Genomic DNA, 16,652 nt, shown 5'->3' on the forward strand with positions numbered 1-16,652 from the left:
CTCTCCTCCAGGAGCTCACATGATATATATTTGAATATGCCTACCTATACACACATAAAAACACAAAATCATGATTGTCTAGCTTGGTCAATTTTTATCGCATCCACAACCCCACTGTCCAGCCCGCGTAATAAGAAATAGCATCGCTGGCACCTGAGGGGCCACCCTCTTTTCAACTTCCAGATCCTATTACCCCTCTTCTCACTGCCAGGGTTAGTTTTTCCTGGTTTTCAACATTTTAGAAATAGAATTGTCCTGTGTATGCTCATTTCTTTATGGCTTTTCCCCCCCCAGTGGTATGTTTTCCGAGATTTGTCTATGTCGTTGTGTCTAGCTGCAGATTTGGGGGGATTGCTCTAGAGTACTCCACTAGTTGAATAGAACAAATGTATTTCATTTGGATCATTTCCAGGTTTTGGGAGTATTAAGCATAGGCTGCTATGGACGTTCTTGTACATGTCGTTTGGCGACCACGTGAGGAGTAGAACTGCTTCACCATGGGGTGTGCGTTGGTTTGCCTCAAGTCAACACTGACAGTTTTCCAAAGTGACTTGTCAATTTTACTCCCAACAGAAATGTAGCCTCCTTGCAATATTATGTTTTTCATTTTTCATGGAAATATGTAGGCACAGAATACAACAGTCATTTCATTAAAGCTATCTTCTTCAAATTATGTTCCTTCTACTATATCAACTAAATGAGAACTTCAAAAAAAGTAGAATGCTCCCTCTCTGTAGTCATTTCCAAGGGGATGTTGGTTTCAAAATGAGATAGAACTCCAAATATGATAAGTCAGCAGAATTTTGAGAGAGTCGGGCAACATGGCGTAGGGAAAGACCGTAGGGCCTGGAGCTCAAAGGCTTACATTCCAATCTTGGCTTCTTCCACTTCCGGCTCCAGATTGTTCACATCATTCAGTCTTTCTAATTTCTCAGTTACTCATCCATAAAATGGGAATTAAAGAAGAAAAATTTTTACGTAACTAAGTTTTTATGAGACTTCAGGAAAGCCACGTGTGGGATTTTCTCTTTACCAAGAAGTAGAATAATCCCTACTGCAGTCAAGACAAATGAATAAAAAGAAAAAAAATGACTTCCCTATTTGATAACACTTGCATATGCCTCTATAGCGTTTTTTACCCCCACTGTCTCCTTTCAAAAACTGAATTGCACTTGGACATCCATGTGGTTCTTTAGAAACGGATTCTATCAATTCTCTTATGAATAGAGTTGCAATACGTAGGCTTTGCCAACCCATGCTGTCATTTTCCCAGCCACAGGAATTATTTTAACAGTGAGCACTCCAATTACCTCTCAGATCTCTTCCAAGACTGTGGGCAGCCTTTTCTTCATTTTCACTTTTTATAACAGCTTTATTGACATATAATTCCAATATCATATAATTTACCCATTTAGAAAACACATTCAATGTTTTGTAATGTATTTACAGAGTTGTGCAACCATCATAGGTACCTAATTTCACAGGACTATTTCAGCACCCCCAGAGGAACCCATTAGCGGTCATTCCCTATTTTTCCTAGCCCCAGTCCCTCACAGACCAAGGCGATCACTAGATTTGCCCATTTTTGATCTTTCACATAAATGAAAAGACATAATATGTGGTCTTTCACTCAGAATAATGTTTTCAAAGTTTATCCTTCTTGCAGTTTGATTTTTGGCCTGAGCAGTCGATGGAAACTTTGTCAATTACCGCCAAGGGATCGAAGAATGCCTCCTGACATTAGTAAGGTTGAAGTTCTCCTAGAAGACTCCTCTCTTATTGGATTATGTTAAACTGTTTTAAGTCACCCCTTGTCCCCAGCTCTGTAGATAATGTTTTTCCCTATGTCTTAAAAATGTATTTCCTGAGCTGCTAGGGGCTTAAAACTGTGCTGGGCTTTCTTTTCCACTCTCTTCTCACACTCATTGGATATTTATGTAAATCTAAATTTTTGTAGTTTTTTCTTCATGCTGTCCTTTTAACGTTCATCACTGTGATAGGTACAAAGATCAGAGATATTCAGCACTTTCCCTACTCTAGCATCTGGCATTGGGAATGATACTGATGTTGAGCGACATTGTTACTTGCAAACCACCCTCGTCATCATTAGAAGAGCCTCTTTCAACGACCAAAGTCAGCCTTTCTTCCTGTTTCAAAATCCGTTACTCCTTGTGGTAGGTCTCAAGGCAGAGCAAAACTGAAGACAACTACTATCTTACTAAGGCTGAAATATTCTTTCTAAGATCTCTTATTCCACTTAGTTTTTCTGGTTTTAATGATTCATTAACGAGGTCTTCTCCTCTTCCTTCTCTTCTCCAACATCCATGTCAAGGGGAATCCTGTGTTACAAATTCACAAAGACATACATAGAAATGGCTGACAATGGGTGGGAGGGTTGTTTCTTTTTTATGTGCAACAGCCTGGAAGTGTTACCATGAATTACAAGTTTATCACAGTGTTTGATGATTGTTGTAGACTCTCTGAATTATAAAATGTTAACTTTATGGTCTCCCAAACTCTTCCATTTCAACATTTCAAAGGCTACAATGGCATATATTTGTTTCATCTTTTGCAATTTTCAAAAGCTAGAAACAAACCTGGCCGTGCCAGTATGCTCATTGCTTAAGCTTGTGCAATACTTTGAACGCTTTTCTGGACAGCAGCATCCGAATGCTCCTGCCCATACATCATACATTTTTTGTTGCTGCTGTTGTTACTCAAAGCTGATTGTCATTTAATTCACAATGATTTAATTAGCTTTCTACTACTTATACTCACTACTTATGCAATAGTCCAAAAAGTTTCAATTTTGTAATATGAGCTCCCGCCATACTCCACTCTTCAAAAACCCCATAACAACAAGGGAGGAGAAGGTGAAAATAAGCTACTAGACAGAATGAAAAGAAAAAAACCCCTCAATTATCATTTTAACTAGATCAGTGTGGAAAATCACTTTAGACAATGCAATATAAATCGATGTACCTTCCCCTTCATGATTTATACAGTTTTGGTATGTATTTAAGGAAGACTCGTCAACAAAACACATATAAAGTATTTACTATGGTCACGGCATGAGTGGGCAATAACAAACCAAGCAAAATATAGGGCTCGTTTCTAAGAATGTTTACATTTAAAAGTTTGGACAGTTGCCTGTCGTTCTAATTCACTTTGCCAAGACTAAGAAAAGCTGAGTTTAACAACACAAAATTCATTGAAATGTTTCAGCCCCTCAAAATTAGAGTTAAGTTAAAAATCTCACTGTAATTAAAATTTCCTTTGGGTGTGGTTTTGTTATTAATTTAATGACAGTAATAATTGCATTTCAGGGCATTTGGATTTTATATAAAAGATAATATTTGATGAAAAGGACAGGCCACATCTTTAAAGTAAATACCATCCAAAACAAAACAAAAGGCTAGGACTTTCTCACAGTTTGGGGATGGCTATTTCAAGGTAACACATCATTCAACTGGGGTCATTACTTGAAAGTCTCCAGCCAATAACACAGCGGAGCACACACTTGTAAATCAACGGTTTTAAACAAACTGTATCTGGGGAGCTTGGGAGGAACATGGTATTAAAGAGGAAATAAGATGTAGTGCATGGTGCACTGGGTGTTATACACAACTAATGAATCATCGAGCCTTACATCGGAAACCGGGGATGTACTGTATGGTGACTAACATAATATAATAAAAAATCATTTAAAAAAAAATATATATAAAAAAATAAAATAAAACAAATAAATAAAAAAAAAAAAGAGGAAATAAGATGAAGCTGAGCCTAAGATTCAGGAGACTCTTGGTTTCTGAAAGTTAAAGCCTTGGTTAAAGACTGTTAAAGCCACCTCTGACTTACCTTCAATACCCCTGCCCCTCTGTGCATCTGAGCAATTTTCAGGTCCAATTCACAGCCCACCACAGACACCTCATGAGAGTTCCTAAACAAGATTAGGATTGAAGGTGACCTTCTGTCACCTCTCCGGGAAAAGATTATTAAATGGAAACCCTAGATTTGATGCTTTTTCTTCTGGCTGGAAAAATGGGAAGAAAATAAGAGTGATGGAAAGTTAAAGAATAAAATATTTTTTTAATGGCAAAAGATATATAACGTTGATATACAACCATGGCTGTATCATAATCCCAGATGAAGATAAAGTTTTCTTAGTCACTGCACAGTTCCCCACAGGGACCGAAATTACTAATGCTACCATGCTCACAGGTGAGGATTCTGACAGATGGAAAAGATTGCTCTTTCCCATTCTCTCATCGTCGTCTTGCTTTTTTTGTGTCCCTGAAGATGTAGCTATGTGCCTGGCTGGTCCCCATGAGCAAGGATATGTTACAAAACTACCATTGTTCATTCCTGACTATTTACAGTAAGACTAGTTACCCGAAGGTTATTTTTTTCAAGTATCCTTAAGGCTTCTAGCAAGACTAAACTCTATTGAGCACTTGCTGGGCACTGTGCCAAGTAACATTAACATATTATTTAATATAACCCTCAAACAACTTCAAGAGTTGGTTTCTATTTTATCCCCATTGCATAGTTTAGAAAACTGAGGTTTAAAGGGATGGGTAATTTATCTGATTGAGGTCATATAGTTAGGAAGTTATGGTATCAAAATCCAAACTCAGATTTATTTCCATCATCTGCTAACCACCCTGTTGTACCATGTATTATGTCTGGGCAAGAAATGTTTTCAATTTATATTTCTTTTTTTCTTTCTCTACTTCTTCCGATGCTTTCTTTGATGTGGGTTTCTTTCCTATATTTGCTTTCCATAGAAATAACCATGGTGTCTACATAGGTGAAGGTAAATTTACTGTCCAAATATTTTACCTTCACCATATAGTGTTGTTTCTTTAAAAAAAAAAAAGGATTGTCAGATAATATTGAATAAATACATAAAATTGGTATATAAATAATACAATAATTAATTGCTTAAACTTATTTTTATTGTAGAACAATAGAACAGTAGAATAGGGTGGATGTGTACCAACAGTTTTGCTTTTTCCTACTCATTTCTATTTGGGAAAAGCTGAGATCTAAAGAGTTAAAACTTATTTGAAATCAAGATGCAAATAACCCATAGAAGAACCAGGTCTCAATTCTTTTGATTCCAATTTTAATGATTTTCTATAATTAATTTAATTTAATTAGACATTTAAAAATATTTTCTTCTTCTGAGCTCATCCTCCATAAGGATAAAATATGAAAATATCTTCATAATGAGGTAAATAATTGTGATCTTAAAGTTCTATTCAACCTCGTTATGTAGATCACTTTTATTACATCACCCAGCAAACTTGCTTCATAAAGTAAAGGGATGAAATAATACTTTCATGTAAACGTAGACACTTTAATGGAAACTTTGTGAATGATGCTTAAAAAATACACACTATTTGAATGTCTCAGGAGAATTGACATGTTAGAATTTGACAGTAAATCTTTACTCCTTTTCTAAATTCTTAGCATGAATTAGAATGATTGTCTTTCTGCTATTTTAGAAAAATGCTTTAGTTGTTGTTTTGGGTAAGTGCTTTAGTCCTAAAATAACAATTTACATTTCTAACTCTAACATTTAAAAAATGGTGTGCAAAATGGCAGATACTAATAAAAAACCAGTTTTGACAGCCTTTCTTTAATTAAAGCCCATTAAATAAATCTATTTATAAGAATGTTTAATCAACTGATTTCTCCAGACTCAGAAGCCTCATATTTAGGAGATACCCAGTTAGAACAAAAGAGAAAATCCTGCATGCCCTTTTGGTTGGACCTATATCAATACTTTAAAAGCTTTTTGCTGTGTTGAAACACAGGATTGGTTTCCTGACGATGATTTATGTACTAACATCCCCAGCATATTGCCTCTTTTTCATAATCATAAAACTGTTCAAGTTTGGATATTTGAGGTAAACATGACAGTATAAAACATACTGACCCTAAAAGAGGTGTTTCTATCACATCCAAGCACACCATACATAATAGCAAGTGGAGTACGGAAAGGAAGGAAAGAGACAATTTTTCAGCCCATTAAGGGCTTTTTTGAGGAGGAGGCCACGAGAACATTTTACATGCAATTTTTTGGACTAAGGGGTTTAAATGCGTGGGCACTTTAGGGATATTAATAATTGGATCTCTCACACAAGCCAAGTAATGTGGCATTCTTCTAAACAAAATTCTGACAGTTTTTCTCTGAGAGGTTGAGACCAAGGCAGAGTGGGAGGACCCATGGAGATAGAGTCAGTGGTTTCTTGTATTATAACTAAGAAATTAGTTCTGTCTGAGAAATTGCATCCCTTTCCTCCCCCCCTTGAATATAAAGACCTTGAATATAATGGAACCCACCTTTCCTGAAAGACCATTTGGTGGCCATCTGTTGTTATTCAAGAATGGTCCGTGGGATTCTCATTAACCTCCACCCTGACCCTACATGATTTATCAATATCTTCCTTACAACTACATCCAATATTCTGCTCAAGGTGAGATTTGGTAAGCACACTGTTATCCATCCTACTACACTCCAGGGGTTGTGTCCACTTCCTTCTGGCCCTGGTATAATTTGACTGATGTGGTGACACTCTTATTATCACTGAATTTTCTCACTTCTACCTCCCCTTGATGTTAGCGGACAGTGTGAAAAAGTACATCTGATGAGGCAAATTCAAAAACATTTGAGAGCCATAGCCTTAGAGAACGATACTACAAAGGACAACTTGGCATTATTAAATAGTCTTTTTCAGGGCATAGGGAATCACTACTTTACATTCTTTTTAAAGTATATAGTTCTAATACAGCTTTTGGCTCAATTACCCTAATATCAGTGATTTAAATGTCATTGACATTAAATATCAACTTTATTTGATCATCTATAGTGATTTCATGAAAATCCCCAATCATATAAAGCAGAAAGAAAAATAGATTTAAAAATATTTTTTATTCCACAATGGGAAAATCCATAAAGATTTTCATAAGAACTTCCCATTCAGTGTAACCTAAAGGGAACTTTCTTTCCTTCAAACTCTCACTAAAAACAAAACAAACCAAGCTTCTTTCGATTTTATATTACTTGTTTTTTTTTTTTCAAAAATTTTAAAATTCTAGTTGGTTAACATATAGTGTAGTATTGGTTTCAGGAGTAGAATTCAGTGATTCGTCACTTACATGTAAGACCCAGTGCTCATCACAACAGGTGCCCTTCTTAATGCCCATCACCCATTTCGTCCATCCCCTCATCCAACTTCTCCATCAACCCTCAGTTTGTTTTCTATCATGAAGAGTCTCTTATGGTCTCTTTTCCCCCATTCCCCTGTGTTCATCCGTTTTGTTTTTTAAATTCCACATGAATGAAATCATATGGCATTTATCTTTCTTTGGCTGACTTATTTTTCTTAGCATAATACACTCTAGCTCTATCCATGTCTTTGCGAATGGCAAAATTTCATTCTTTTTGATGGCTTAGTAAAAAATTCTGGGGGTATTTTGACAGGGATTGCATTAAATGTGTAGATTTCTTTGGGTAGTATAGACATTTTAACAATGTTTGTCCTTCCAATGCATAAGCATGGAACTTTTTCCCCATTTCTTTGTGTTCTCTTCAATTTCTTAAGTTTTCATCTTGCAGATCATTTACCTGTTTGGTTAGGTTTATTCCTAGGTATTTTATGGTTTTTGCTGCAATTATAAATGGGATTGATCCCTTGATTTCTTTTTCTGCTGTTTCATTTTTGGTGTATAGGAATGCAACAGATAGATTCTGTACATTGATTTTATATCCTGCAACTTTGCTGAATTCATGTATTAGTTTTAGCAATTTTTTTGGTGGAGTCTTTTTTAGGGTTTTCCATATAGAGTATCATGTCATCTGCAAATAGTGAAAATTTGACTTCTTCCTTGCCAATTTGGATGCCTTTTATTTCTTTTTGTTGTCAGATTTCTAAGGCTCATATTTCCAGTTAAATAGTAATGGTGAGAGTGGAATGCCTGTCTTGCTCCTGACTGTAGAGGAAAAGCTCTCAGTTTTTCCCCTTTGAGAATGATATTAGCTGTGGGACTTTCGTACATGGCTTTTTTGATGTTGAGGTGTGTTCCATTTATACCTACTTTGTTTTTTATCAAGAATGGGTGCTGTATTTTGTCAAATGCTTTTTCTGCATCTATTGAGAAAATGATATGGTTCTTATCCTTTCTTTTATTAATGTGGTGTATCACATTGATTGATTTGCGGAGAAATCTAGGATCGAGTTCCTCTGTTTCTGGATTGGGTTAATTCCTGAGCTGAAGGGGTGGTCCAATACTCGCAAATCAATCAATGTATCCTAGATTTCTCTACTTGATTACCTTCCAGAGTCAGTAACTTGGCACATTCTCAGTCTTAAACATCTCTCTTCTGGTCCCCTCCTCTCCATCCTCACTGTCCCTGCCCTAATTCTTTCCCCTCATTCTTCTCACTTGGATAATTGTATTACTCTCCTTAATCATCTTTCTTTCTCTGTGCTTATCTTCCTCTAGTCCATCCTCTGTTTCACCTCCAGGATGATCTCTCCAACACAGACACTTGACTAGTCAATGACAAATGGAGATATAATTATTAAAAACTTAATTAGAGAATAATCTAAACTTCTGCATAATATACCAGATTTTTCTTAGCGTGAACCACACCTAAATATTGTATCTCACCTGATTCAACCTTCCATTTTCCCTTTCTGAATTGCTTAATGTTCCCAGACCTTGTCAGACTCATACTTTCACACCTGATATTCCTTTAATCTGTCACGTCTGCTGCTGATTGTCACCCAAGTGCCTCTTCATCCTGTCAGTCTTAGCTCAAGGCTCCCCTGCTCTTTAAATACATCTTGGATTCTCTCAGATAACTATCAGCAATCTGCCTTAAGTTCTTCCTGTATCTGGCATATAACTTTAATACAGCAACAATACATTGCATTATAATTTTTGGTCGGTGTGCTTATCCATTCTATCTCCATTCTATAAGGTCTTAGAAGGTAGAGTCCAATCCCACCCCCATATTTATATCCTGAGCTCCTAATATAGAGGTTAAATGGACTAGACAGTATATATTTTGTAGAGTAACCAAATTTGCCAAATAATCTCTTATATGGTTGCAAGAATAGAAAAAGACATTATAGATTTTCCAAAATGTGATTATTACTAATAATTCCTCATTCACAGCCACATGATGACCTCTAGATCTTAAAATGATTTCATCTTTGTAGGATACAAACTGCAATAGAATGCTGACATCACCACAATTTTTGCCAATGATGATAAGCAGTAATAAGGGGGAATCATTTCCACTGTTTGCCAGACTAATATCAACTGGAAAATCTTATCTATTAAAATGTAGAAATCTTAAATGCAGATATTTATACTTGTTTTGTGATACCCAAATTGTGAAACATACATTTTAATTTCCTAAGGTGTTAAGTGAATGATAAGATACTCATCTCTCTTTTTTTTCCTGCAAGGAATAGGACAAGATACATATCAATTTCAAAAATGTAGACTTTGATTATAGCAGGTGGATAGTGAATTTACTGATGAGAATACATAGAATGAGGCTGTTGCTAAGGATGCGGAAGTGAGCATCACCTTATGCATCTCCATATTAGCTTTGTCAATAAACATGAAACTTGAATTTCTTTTATTTGAAATAGCAAATTTCAAAAACATGTTAATATAAAGCGACAGTGTCAACTTTCTTTGACTTGAAAATTCCTCACTTGACAAGTTACTTCTTTTTTTAAATTGTTATGTTCAAGTCATCCTCTGGATAGTCTATGCATATGTAGGGGATATATCATTACAATAATTTATTCTTGGGTCTTTCCTGATCCAGAGAATATTTTAAAGTTTTTCTTATGTTCCATTCAGCAAAAAATAAAGCTAAAGTTAGCTTTAAAAACCCTGAAGACATCACATATCTTTAATATACACATATGCATAAATCATACCTTTAAGTATATAGACATAAATGTAATTACAGCCAAGATTAAAATAGGACGATGGGTGCTTTAGAAGTAGTCTGAATAAGATTAAATTGGATACGAAATTTTTACAAAAACTTTCAGAGTTCAAGCACAAATGCTGGCTTAGGTGAAGTCAGGTGTGAAAATGATTCTCCCAAACCAGTTGCATTTGGTTTATGTGTTTAGAAATCCGTGTTCCTTGTCCAGGTACTGCTATCTTCAGCCATGTTCACTCTCATGCTTCTCCCCAGTGTTTTGAGTTGACAAATTAAGAGGAAATATGTATTTCCTATCCAATAGTCATTTGGAGTGACGTGAACTATGTTGGAAGAATAAGAATGCCTAGAAGAACCATGAGCGACTATGGACTCGGTGAAACAAACCGAGGGCTTCAGAGGGTCGAGGGTTGGGGGACTGGGATAGGCCAGTGATGGGTATTAAGGAGGGCACATATTGCATGGTGCACTGGGTGTTATATGCAAACAATGAATCATGGAACACTACATCAAAAACTAAGGATGTACTGTATGGTGATTAGCATAACAAAAAAAATTATTATTAAAAAAAAAAAGAATGCCTAGAAGAGAGGTGTGTTTCCTGGGAAGCAGGACAGAATCCAAGGACAGCTTACCATATTCTTAGAGTAGACAGAAGACTCTCTAGATGGTTGCTTCTTCTCCTAGCTTGAAGTAAGAAGAAGGAGAAGGAGGAGAAGAATAAGGAGAGGGGCCAGACAGCCCCCCACCCCTTTCTGCCTTCTGTAGGCCCAAGAAGAGGGAGGGGAGTAATTTTGAATTCTAACGAAGTTTGGAGTTTGATTACTACTTTGCCTGAACATAACAGCTATTGGAATGGATGTCTTGGATCCATTGGAGCGATTAATGTGACAGGAGACTTTTATAAAGCAGACAATGACTGGAAAAGTTACTGGCTTTGCTTGAGGTTTCATCCAGAAAAAGAGAAAATCAAACATCACTGAAAGGGCTTGCAGGAACATTGGAAAAAATAATAAATTTGCTTCATTATTGCATCCTTAAGTCCGACCTGTGTGGTATCCCGGTGACAACTATGGCTCGCGGCAGCTTTGGATCTGGCTGCAGCAAGGAAGAAGGGATTTTGTTTTTACTCTAGTTTACACAAACTCACTGCCTGTGGAGCAAACTATACTATATACCATATGAAAATAATTATTTTTGTTTTTTAAAAGATTTTATTTATTTATTTGACAGAGAGAGAGAGTCAGCAAGAGAGGGAACACAAGCAGGGGGAGTGGGAGAGGAAGAAGCAGGCTCCCAGTGGAGAAGCCCAATGCGGGGCTCAATCCCAGGACCCTGGGATCACACCCTGAGCCAAAGGCAGACGCTTAATGACTGAGCCACCCAGGCGCCCATGAAAAGAATTCTAAGCATTGGTTTTAAATATGGATAATCAATTTGCTATTGTGCATAGGCTATGCTAATGTGGTCCTTTTATGCTTCCAAACCTTTAGTGAGGTAAATTTTAGGATATATACATTTCTGAAATCTGTTTCAGTTTATATTTACAATGCATTTTAAAATGCAATGTTCTGTCTCTAAGATATATATGTTTGCGGAATATGGGAGATTTGAGGGTAATTTCCATTAAAATTTTATTATATTCATCTATAATTTACAGGGCTGTTATGAGGCTCAAATAAGATAATAATGCACGTTACAAGCCTTTGACAACTTTAAAAATGTTAGATATTATAAATACTATTATTACATTAGTACTAACAATTACGTTATAGTTATGACACAAAATACTCTTATCTTTAATTTTAGTGTCTTTTTAGCATTAGGAATATTAAGATATAAAGTTACAAATGCATCAACTTATTAGACCGTGTTATTTCTGTTTTGAATTTTATTTTATTTTATAATAATATTTTTTATTATATTATGTTAGTCACCATACAGTACAACCCTGATTTTTGATGTAGAGTTCGATGATTCATTAGTTGCATATAACACCCAGTGCACCATGCAATACGTGCCCTCCTTACTACCCATCACCAGCCTATCCCATCCCCCCCTTACTACCCATCACCAGCCTATCCCATCCCCCCCGTTTTGAATTTTAAAAGCCATTTGATAATGGCTTTTATATTTGAATAAGTATAGAAATAGAAATCTAACCATAACACAAAAGGCCAATATTTTTACCACACTGCTTGACATTTTTTATTTAAATTTTTACAGTAATTTAAAATGACCTACTGAAAAAGTAGTCATACATGCTTCAATATATGACAAAATAATGGCAAATATAGAAAGATACAGAAGGGACATTATATGAATAATGGTTCAAAAAAGTCACTCTTTAGGATCACGTCTTCTCTTGCCCATAATTAGCCAGTTTTGTATGATAGAACGTGTACCCATAAATAACTTATGTTATGCAATAGGATCATTCTTAACCCATTATTCTGTGATTTGCCCTTCATTTGATATTTACTGGTCATTTATTACAATCAGCTTTTTATACCATTTCATCTCAATTTACCACATTTTTCTTAATCCCTGCGTAATAGTCCATTGTACAGCTTTATAGTAGTTTATTCGATCTATCTCCTATTTCTTGATATTAGCATTGTCAGTTGAATTTTCTATATTTTTATCTTTGGATAAATATCTGTTGGATATTTCCTCAAAGTGGGCTTGCTGATGTGTTGATTTGCAATATGAATTTTTGTATCTACACTTCCAAACTGCTTTCGCAAAATAGACATATTCCATCCACAAAAGACGACGATACCTATTCTGTCATAGATTCACTAACATAAGATCTTATAAAATATTTTGTCTTGTATCATTTTGGCAGTTTGGAAATGGGGCATTGTTACTGTTTTAGAGTATATTTCTTTTGTGTGTGTGTGAATGATCCGAACATTTCTAAGTTTATTTTCATCTTGTTTTCACTTTTTGTGAAATTCTTATTCATATCATTTGCTTTTTTTAAATGAGATTTTTGTTTATAGTGTTGATTAGTAAGAGCAGTTTAACCTTAGATCAGTCCTGTGAATCTAGCTTTCCTTTTGTATAGAAGAGTTCTCAACATTGTAAAGCTACACATAATTCCTATATTAGAAAAACTTTGTACTGAAATAGGTTCATATTCAAAATACCTCTTTTTTATTACATGAAATGGTTATAAAAAATTAATCCAGAGAAATGAACACGTGGAGTCCAGGAAAACAAAGAGAATGGTACTAGCTAATTGAAACAGAATGCTAAAAAATAAAATCAACAGATCAAGAGATTAGGATACAAAGTCCAAGAGTAGACTATGTTTATCTCATAATTTATGATAAATGTGGCATTTGAAGTCAATAGAGATATTATGGACAATAACAGATTAAAAACTACATCCAAAATATGTTACTACTTGCATCAGAATTAACTCTGTATCAATTTACATGTATAAATAAATAATAGAAATGCTAGAGGAAAATATTGATATGATTTCCTATTTTTTGAGTGTTGGTTATCATTTTAAGGACAACATAAAACAAAAAAAAAAAATCCTAAAGGAAAAATAGATGACAATAAAATAGACATGCAATTAATAAAACACACCAGAAAATGAGAGACAGACAACAAACTCCAAAAATAATTGTAACACATAAAAATATTTGAGGAACGTATAGAAATGGTTTTGCTAAAGCAGCAAAAGAAGGCATTATTTTAATGCAATTTTGATGCAGTCATTTTTTTTTTTTTTTTGAACATGACATTTCGATTAGTCTGGGAAGAAACCAGGTTCTGTAAGCAGAACATCACCAGAAAATGGAAAATCCTAAATCGTATGTGCTTTGCCTTTTGGAAATTGGCCTGAAGTGTTCTCTGAGTGTGAGCTGCAGAGAAATAGCACTTTTTGCATCATCTCCTGGAGTTTCTGCCCAAATTCCAAGCAGATAAAGGGGGCTCTTCTCTCTTTTTCAATGGCTTACCGTCAATCAGCCCCATGTCCTATGTTAGGAGAGAAGCTACCCAGCTGAAATCGTAGGCCACTGGGGCTACCACCTTACAATGAAAAAGGACAATGGGGTTTTGTTGATAAAGAGAGATGTGTCCATGAAAGAATGTTTTATGAAAAAACAAAGCAGGCAGGCTCACCAGCTGTACCTGAGAGAGAGAACTTGGAAGCATATAAGAAGGCGAACAACCAGCAGTCTTTTCCTTCTGGAGATTGGTGGTGGCGGGGGATACAATTATTTAAGCTTTTCAAAAATTTTTTCTTTAAATTCGTCTATTTGAAATGCACATTTGAAGTTTCACTATGTGTTTATAACTTCTGCTTTTCTTCTAGGATAGTTGTAATATGTGACGCCTTGAACAGTCTGTGGCTTCTCCTCTAGTATCAGTTTGCATGGAAGTAAATTCAGTTTTCCATCATCAATTAGCAAATGAGTTGTTTCTTCCCTACAGTCTCCTCGGTTATGTACAAGGACACTGGAATGGTAAGTAACCCAGGAGACAGGAAGGGTGGGAAAGAGGAAGATGGGGGAGGGAGGAGAGAACACAAAACAGTAGAGCATGAAACTGCCTGCTTTAAGAAATTCAAATCCAATCCTGCTAAAGGAGAAATGTCTGCTGTTTTCTCTACCCTTGTGGTCATGGAGGAGCAGAGTGTGCTCTCATCTAAGTGGCAGGATGAGACTGTAGCTCAGAAGAAACTCACTTGAAGGAAGTTAGTCTGTTGGTCCAGAGGGGAGAGTTAGCAGCCAGGGAATGCATTGCGAGGGCCCAGTCCCTGGGATGTCTCACTCGACCTCCCACAGGTGGCGAAAGTTCTGCATGGTCCTTTGTTTGGTGTCCTTCATGGTGACCAGTGGCCTGTGGCCCATGGCCTTTTGGCTCTCTCACCGCTTTAATAGAACATGCCAGTGCGACCCGCATTGATATGCAAGGGGGCTGGAGCTGGATGACGGGACTGATCGTCATCACCAAGAGGGATAGCAGGAGGGCCAGGTAGTAGGCCACACAGCAGGCGATGTGGTACTTGGTGCCTCGAAGTTGAGGCCTGTCAGGCTGCGGGGCAGGAATGTCCAGAAAAGGACGTGTTCAGCATTGGTGATGTGAAAAGTCTTTCTCACTCTCTGCTGCATCTCAGGAGAGGTGCTCTACTGTTAAGATGTGTCTGCACACCACGTTCTCCATAAAGGTGAAGTCTACCAAATTCTCCGTTTCCAATCACAAACTTCCTCTTGCCTTTTTCCTAGCTTCCTCAATGAGGATGGGGACCAACTGGGGTCCCTTGGGCTGAAAATGTCATGAAGGTAGATGGTCATGGTTAAGAAATATATTGTTGGCCCACAGGACTGCTCTCTCTTGTAAGATATTTGTGTCCATATAGTCTATGGGTTCCATGCCATACGGAAGGTCTTTGGTTCCATTCTTGATGTTGACAACCCTCCTCCAAGATGACGTTGGCAGTGCTGATAAAAATGAGTTTCTGAACCCCAGCCTCTTTGCAAGTGTCATTGACATTCTTGGTGCCAATGTAATTCACTCTATAAAAGAGTTCTTCCTTGTTACTGGATGGTGGGGGGTGACACACAGTGGACAACTGTGCTTACACCTTTCAGAGTTGGGTAGGGATCCTTCTGGCTGCAGAGGTCACCTTGGGAATGTTGAAACCTTGCTGCATATCAAATCCATTGACAGTGTAGCCTCTTGGTCAGAAACTGCTCCCCCATGCGCTGCTCCAGGAACCCAGAGCCTCTGGTCACTATGCATTTATTGGCCATTCAAACAGTGCTCACTCAATCCTCAGCAAACCAGCTTCCAGTCCGGAGGGGCTCCCCCTCCTCCAACAGCCTCAGCAGGCCCACAGCTTGCACCCAAAGACCCCCAGCTGCAGCTGCTGCTCTTTTCTCTGATGCAGTCATTTTGAAGTCAAAGATGTTTGCTAAGGCTATTTTTAACCTTATTTTTTCATAAATAATTAGCTTAAGATTTTTTCCAGAATAGAAATTAGCTTGTTCTTCTGACATTAAACCTAACATACCTTCATTGTAAGCTATTAAACAAAAATTGTTTATTAGCTTGTTCTTCTGACATTAAACCTAACATACCTTCATTGTAAGCTATTAAACAAAAATTGTAGTGAAGGAAGTTATAATTATTCATAATCCAAAAGTAATCATTTTCAATATATATGTTGAATATATTTCTAGGTTCTGTTGTTCTCTCTCTTCTTCTTTCCCTGCCCCATCTCTTCTTCTTTCCCTCCTCTTCACCTTCTAAAACAAAAATACCATCCTAGATTGAATGTTTTCTGGACTTTCTTTTTTTCACTTAATATAGTTTGGGCACATCCAAAAGCCAACTACACAATCATTTTTGATTTCCACAAAGTATTTTTTTATGCTATGGATCTAGACTATACATCGAAATACTATTGATGACCATTTAGGCTAATGTTATTTTGCACTGCTCTAAACCACGCAGGTGTACAAATCCTTGTACACTTACCTTACAATGTGTCTCATTATCTAGGTTAAGTTTTCAGAAGTGACATTTATAGATCAAAGAATTCACACATTACATATTGTGATGCCTATTGTCAAACTGTCCTATTTGTTGCACCTGGCACTGAGGTGCTATCATTTTACTATCACTTTTTATAATGTCTTTT

The 16,652-nt window shown here is 36.5% G+C and overlaps 1 pseudogene; it reads right to left on the reverse strand.

Annotated features, from left to right (window-relative positions):
• Positions 1–14,775: 14,775 nt before the first annotated feature.
• On the reverse strand, positions 14,776–15,762 carry LOC123782014 (sterol-4-alpha-carboxylate 3-dehydrogenase, decarboxylating pseudogene; annotated as a pseudogene).
• Between the last annotated feature and the right edge of the window lie 890 nt (positions 15,763–16,652).

The sequence above is a fragment of the Ursus americanus genome, chromosome 19 (genome assembly GCF_024610735.1).
Source record: "Ursus americanus isolate L20-20 chromosome 19, mUrsAme1.1.p, whole genome shotgun sequence".
In the NCBI taxonomy this organism is placed as follows: domain Eukaryota; kingdom Metazoa; phylum Chordata; class Mammalia; order Carnivora; family Ursidae; genus Ursus; species Ursus americanus.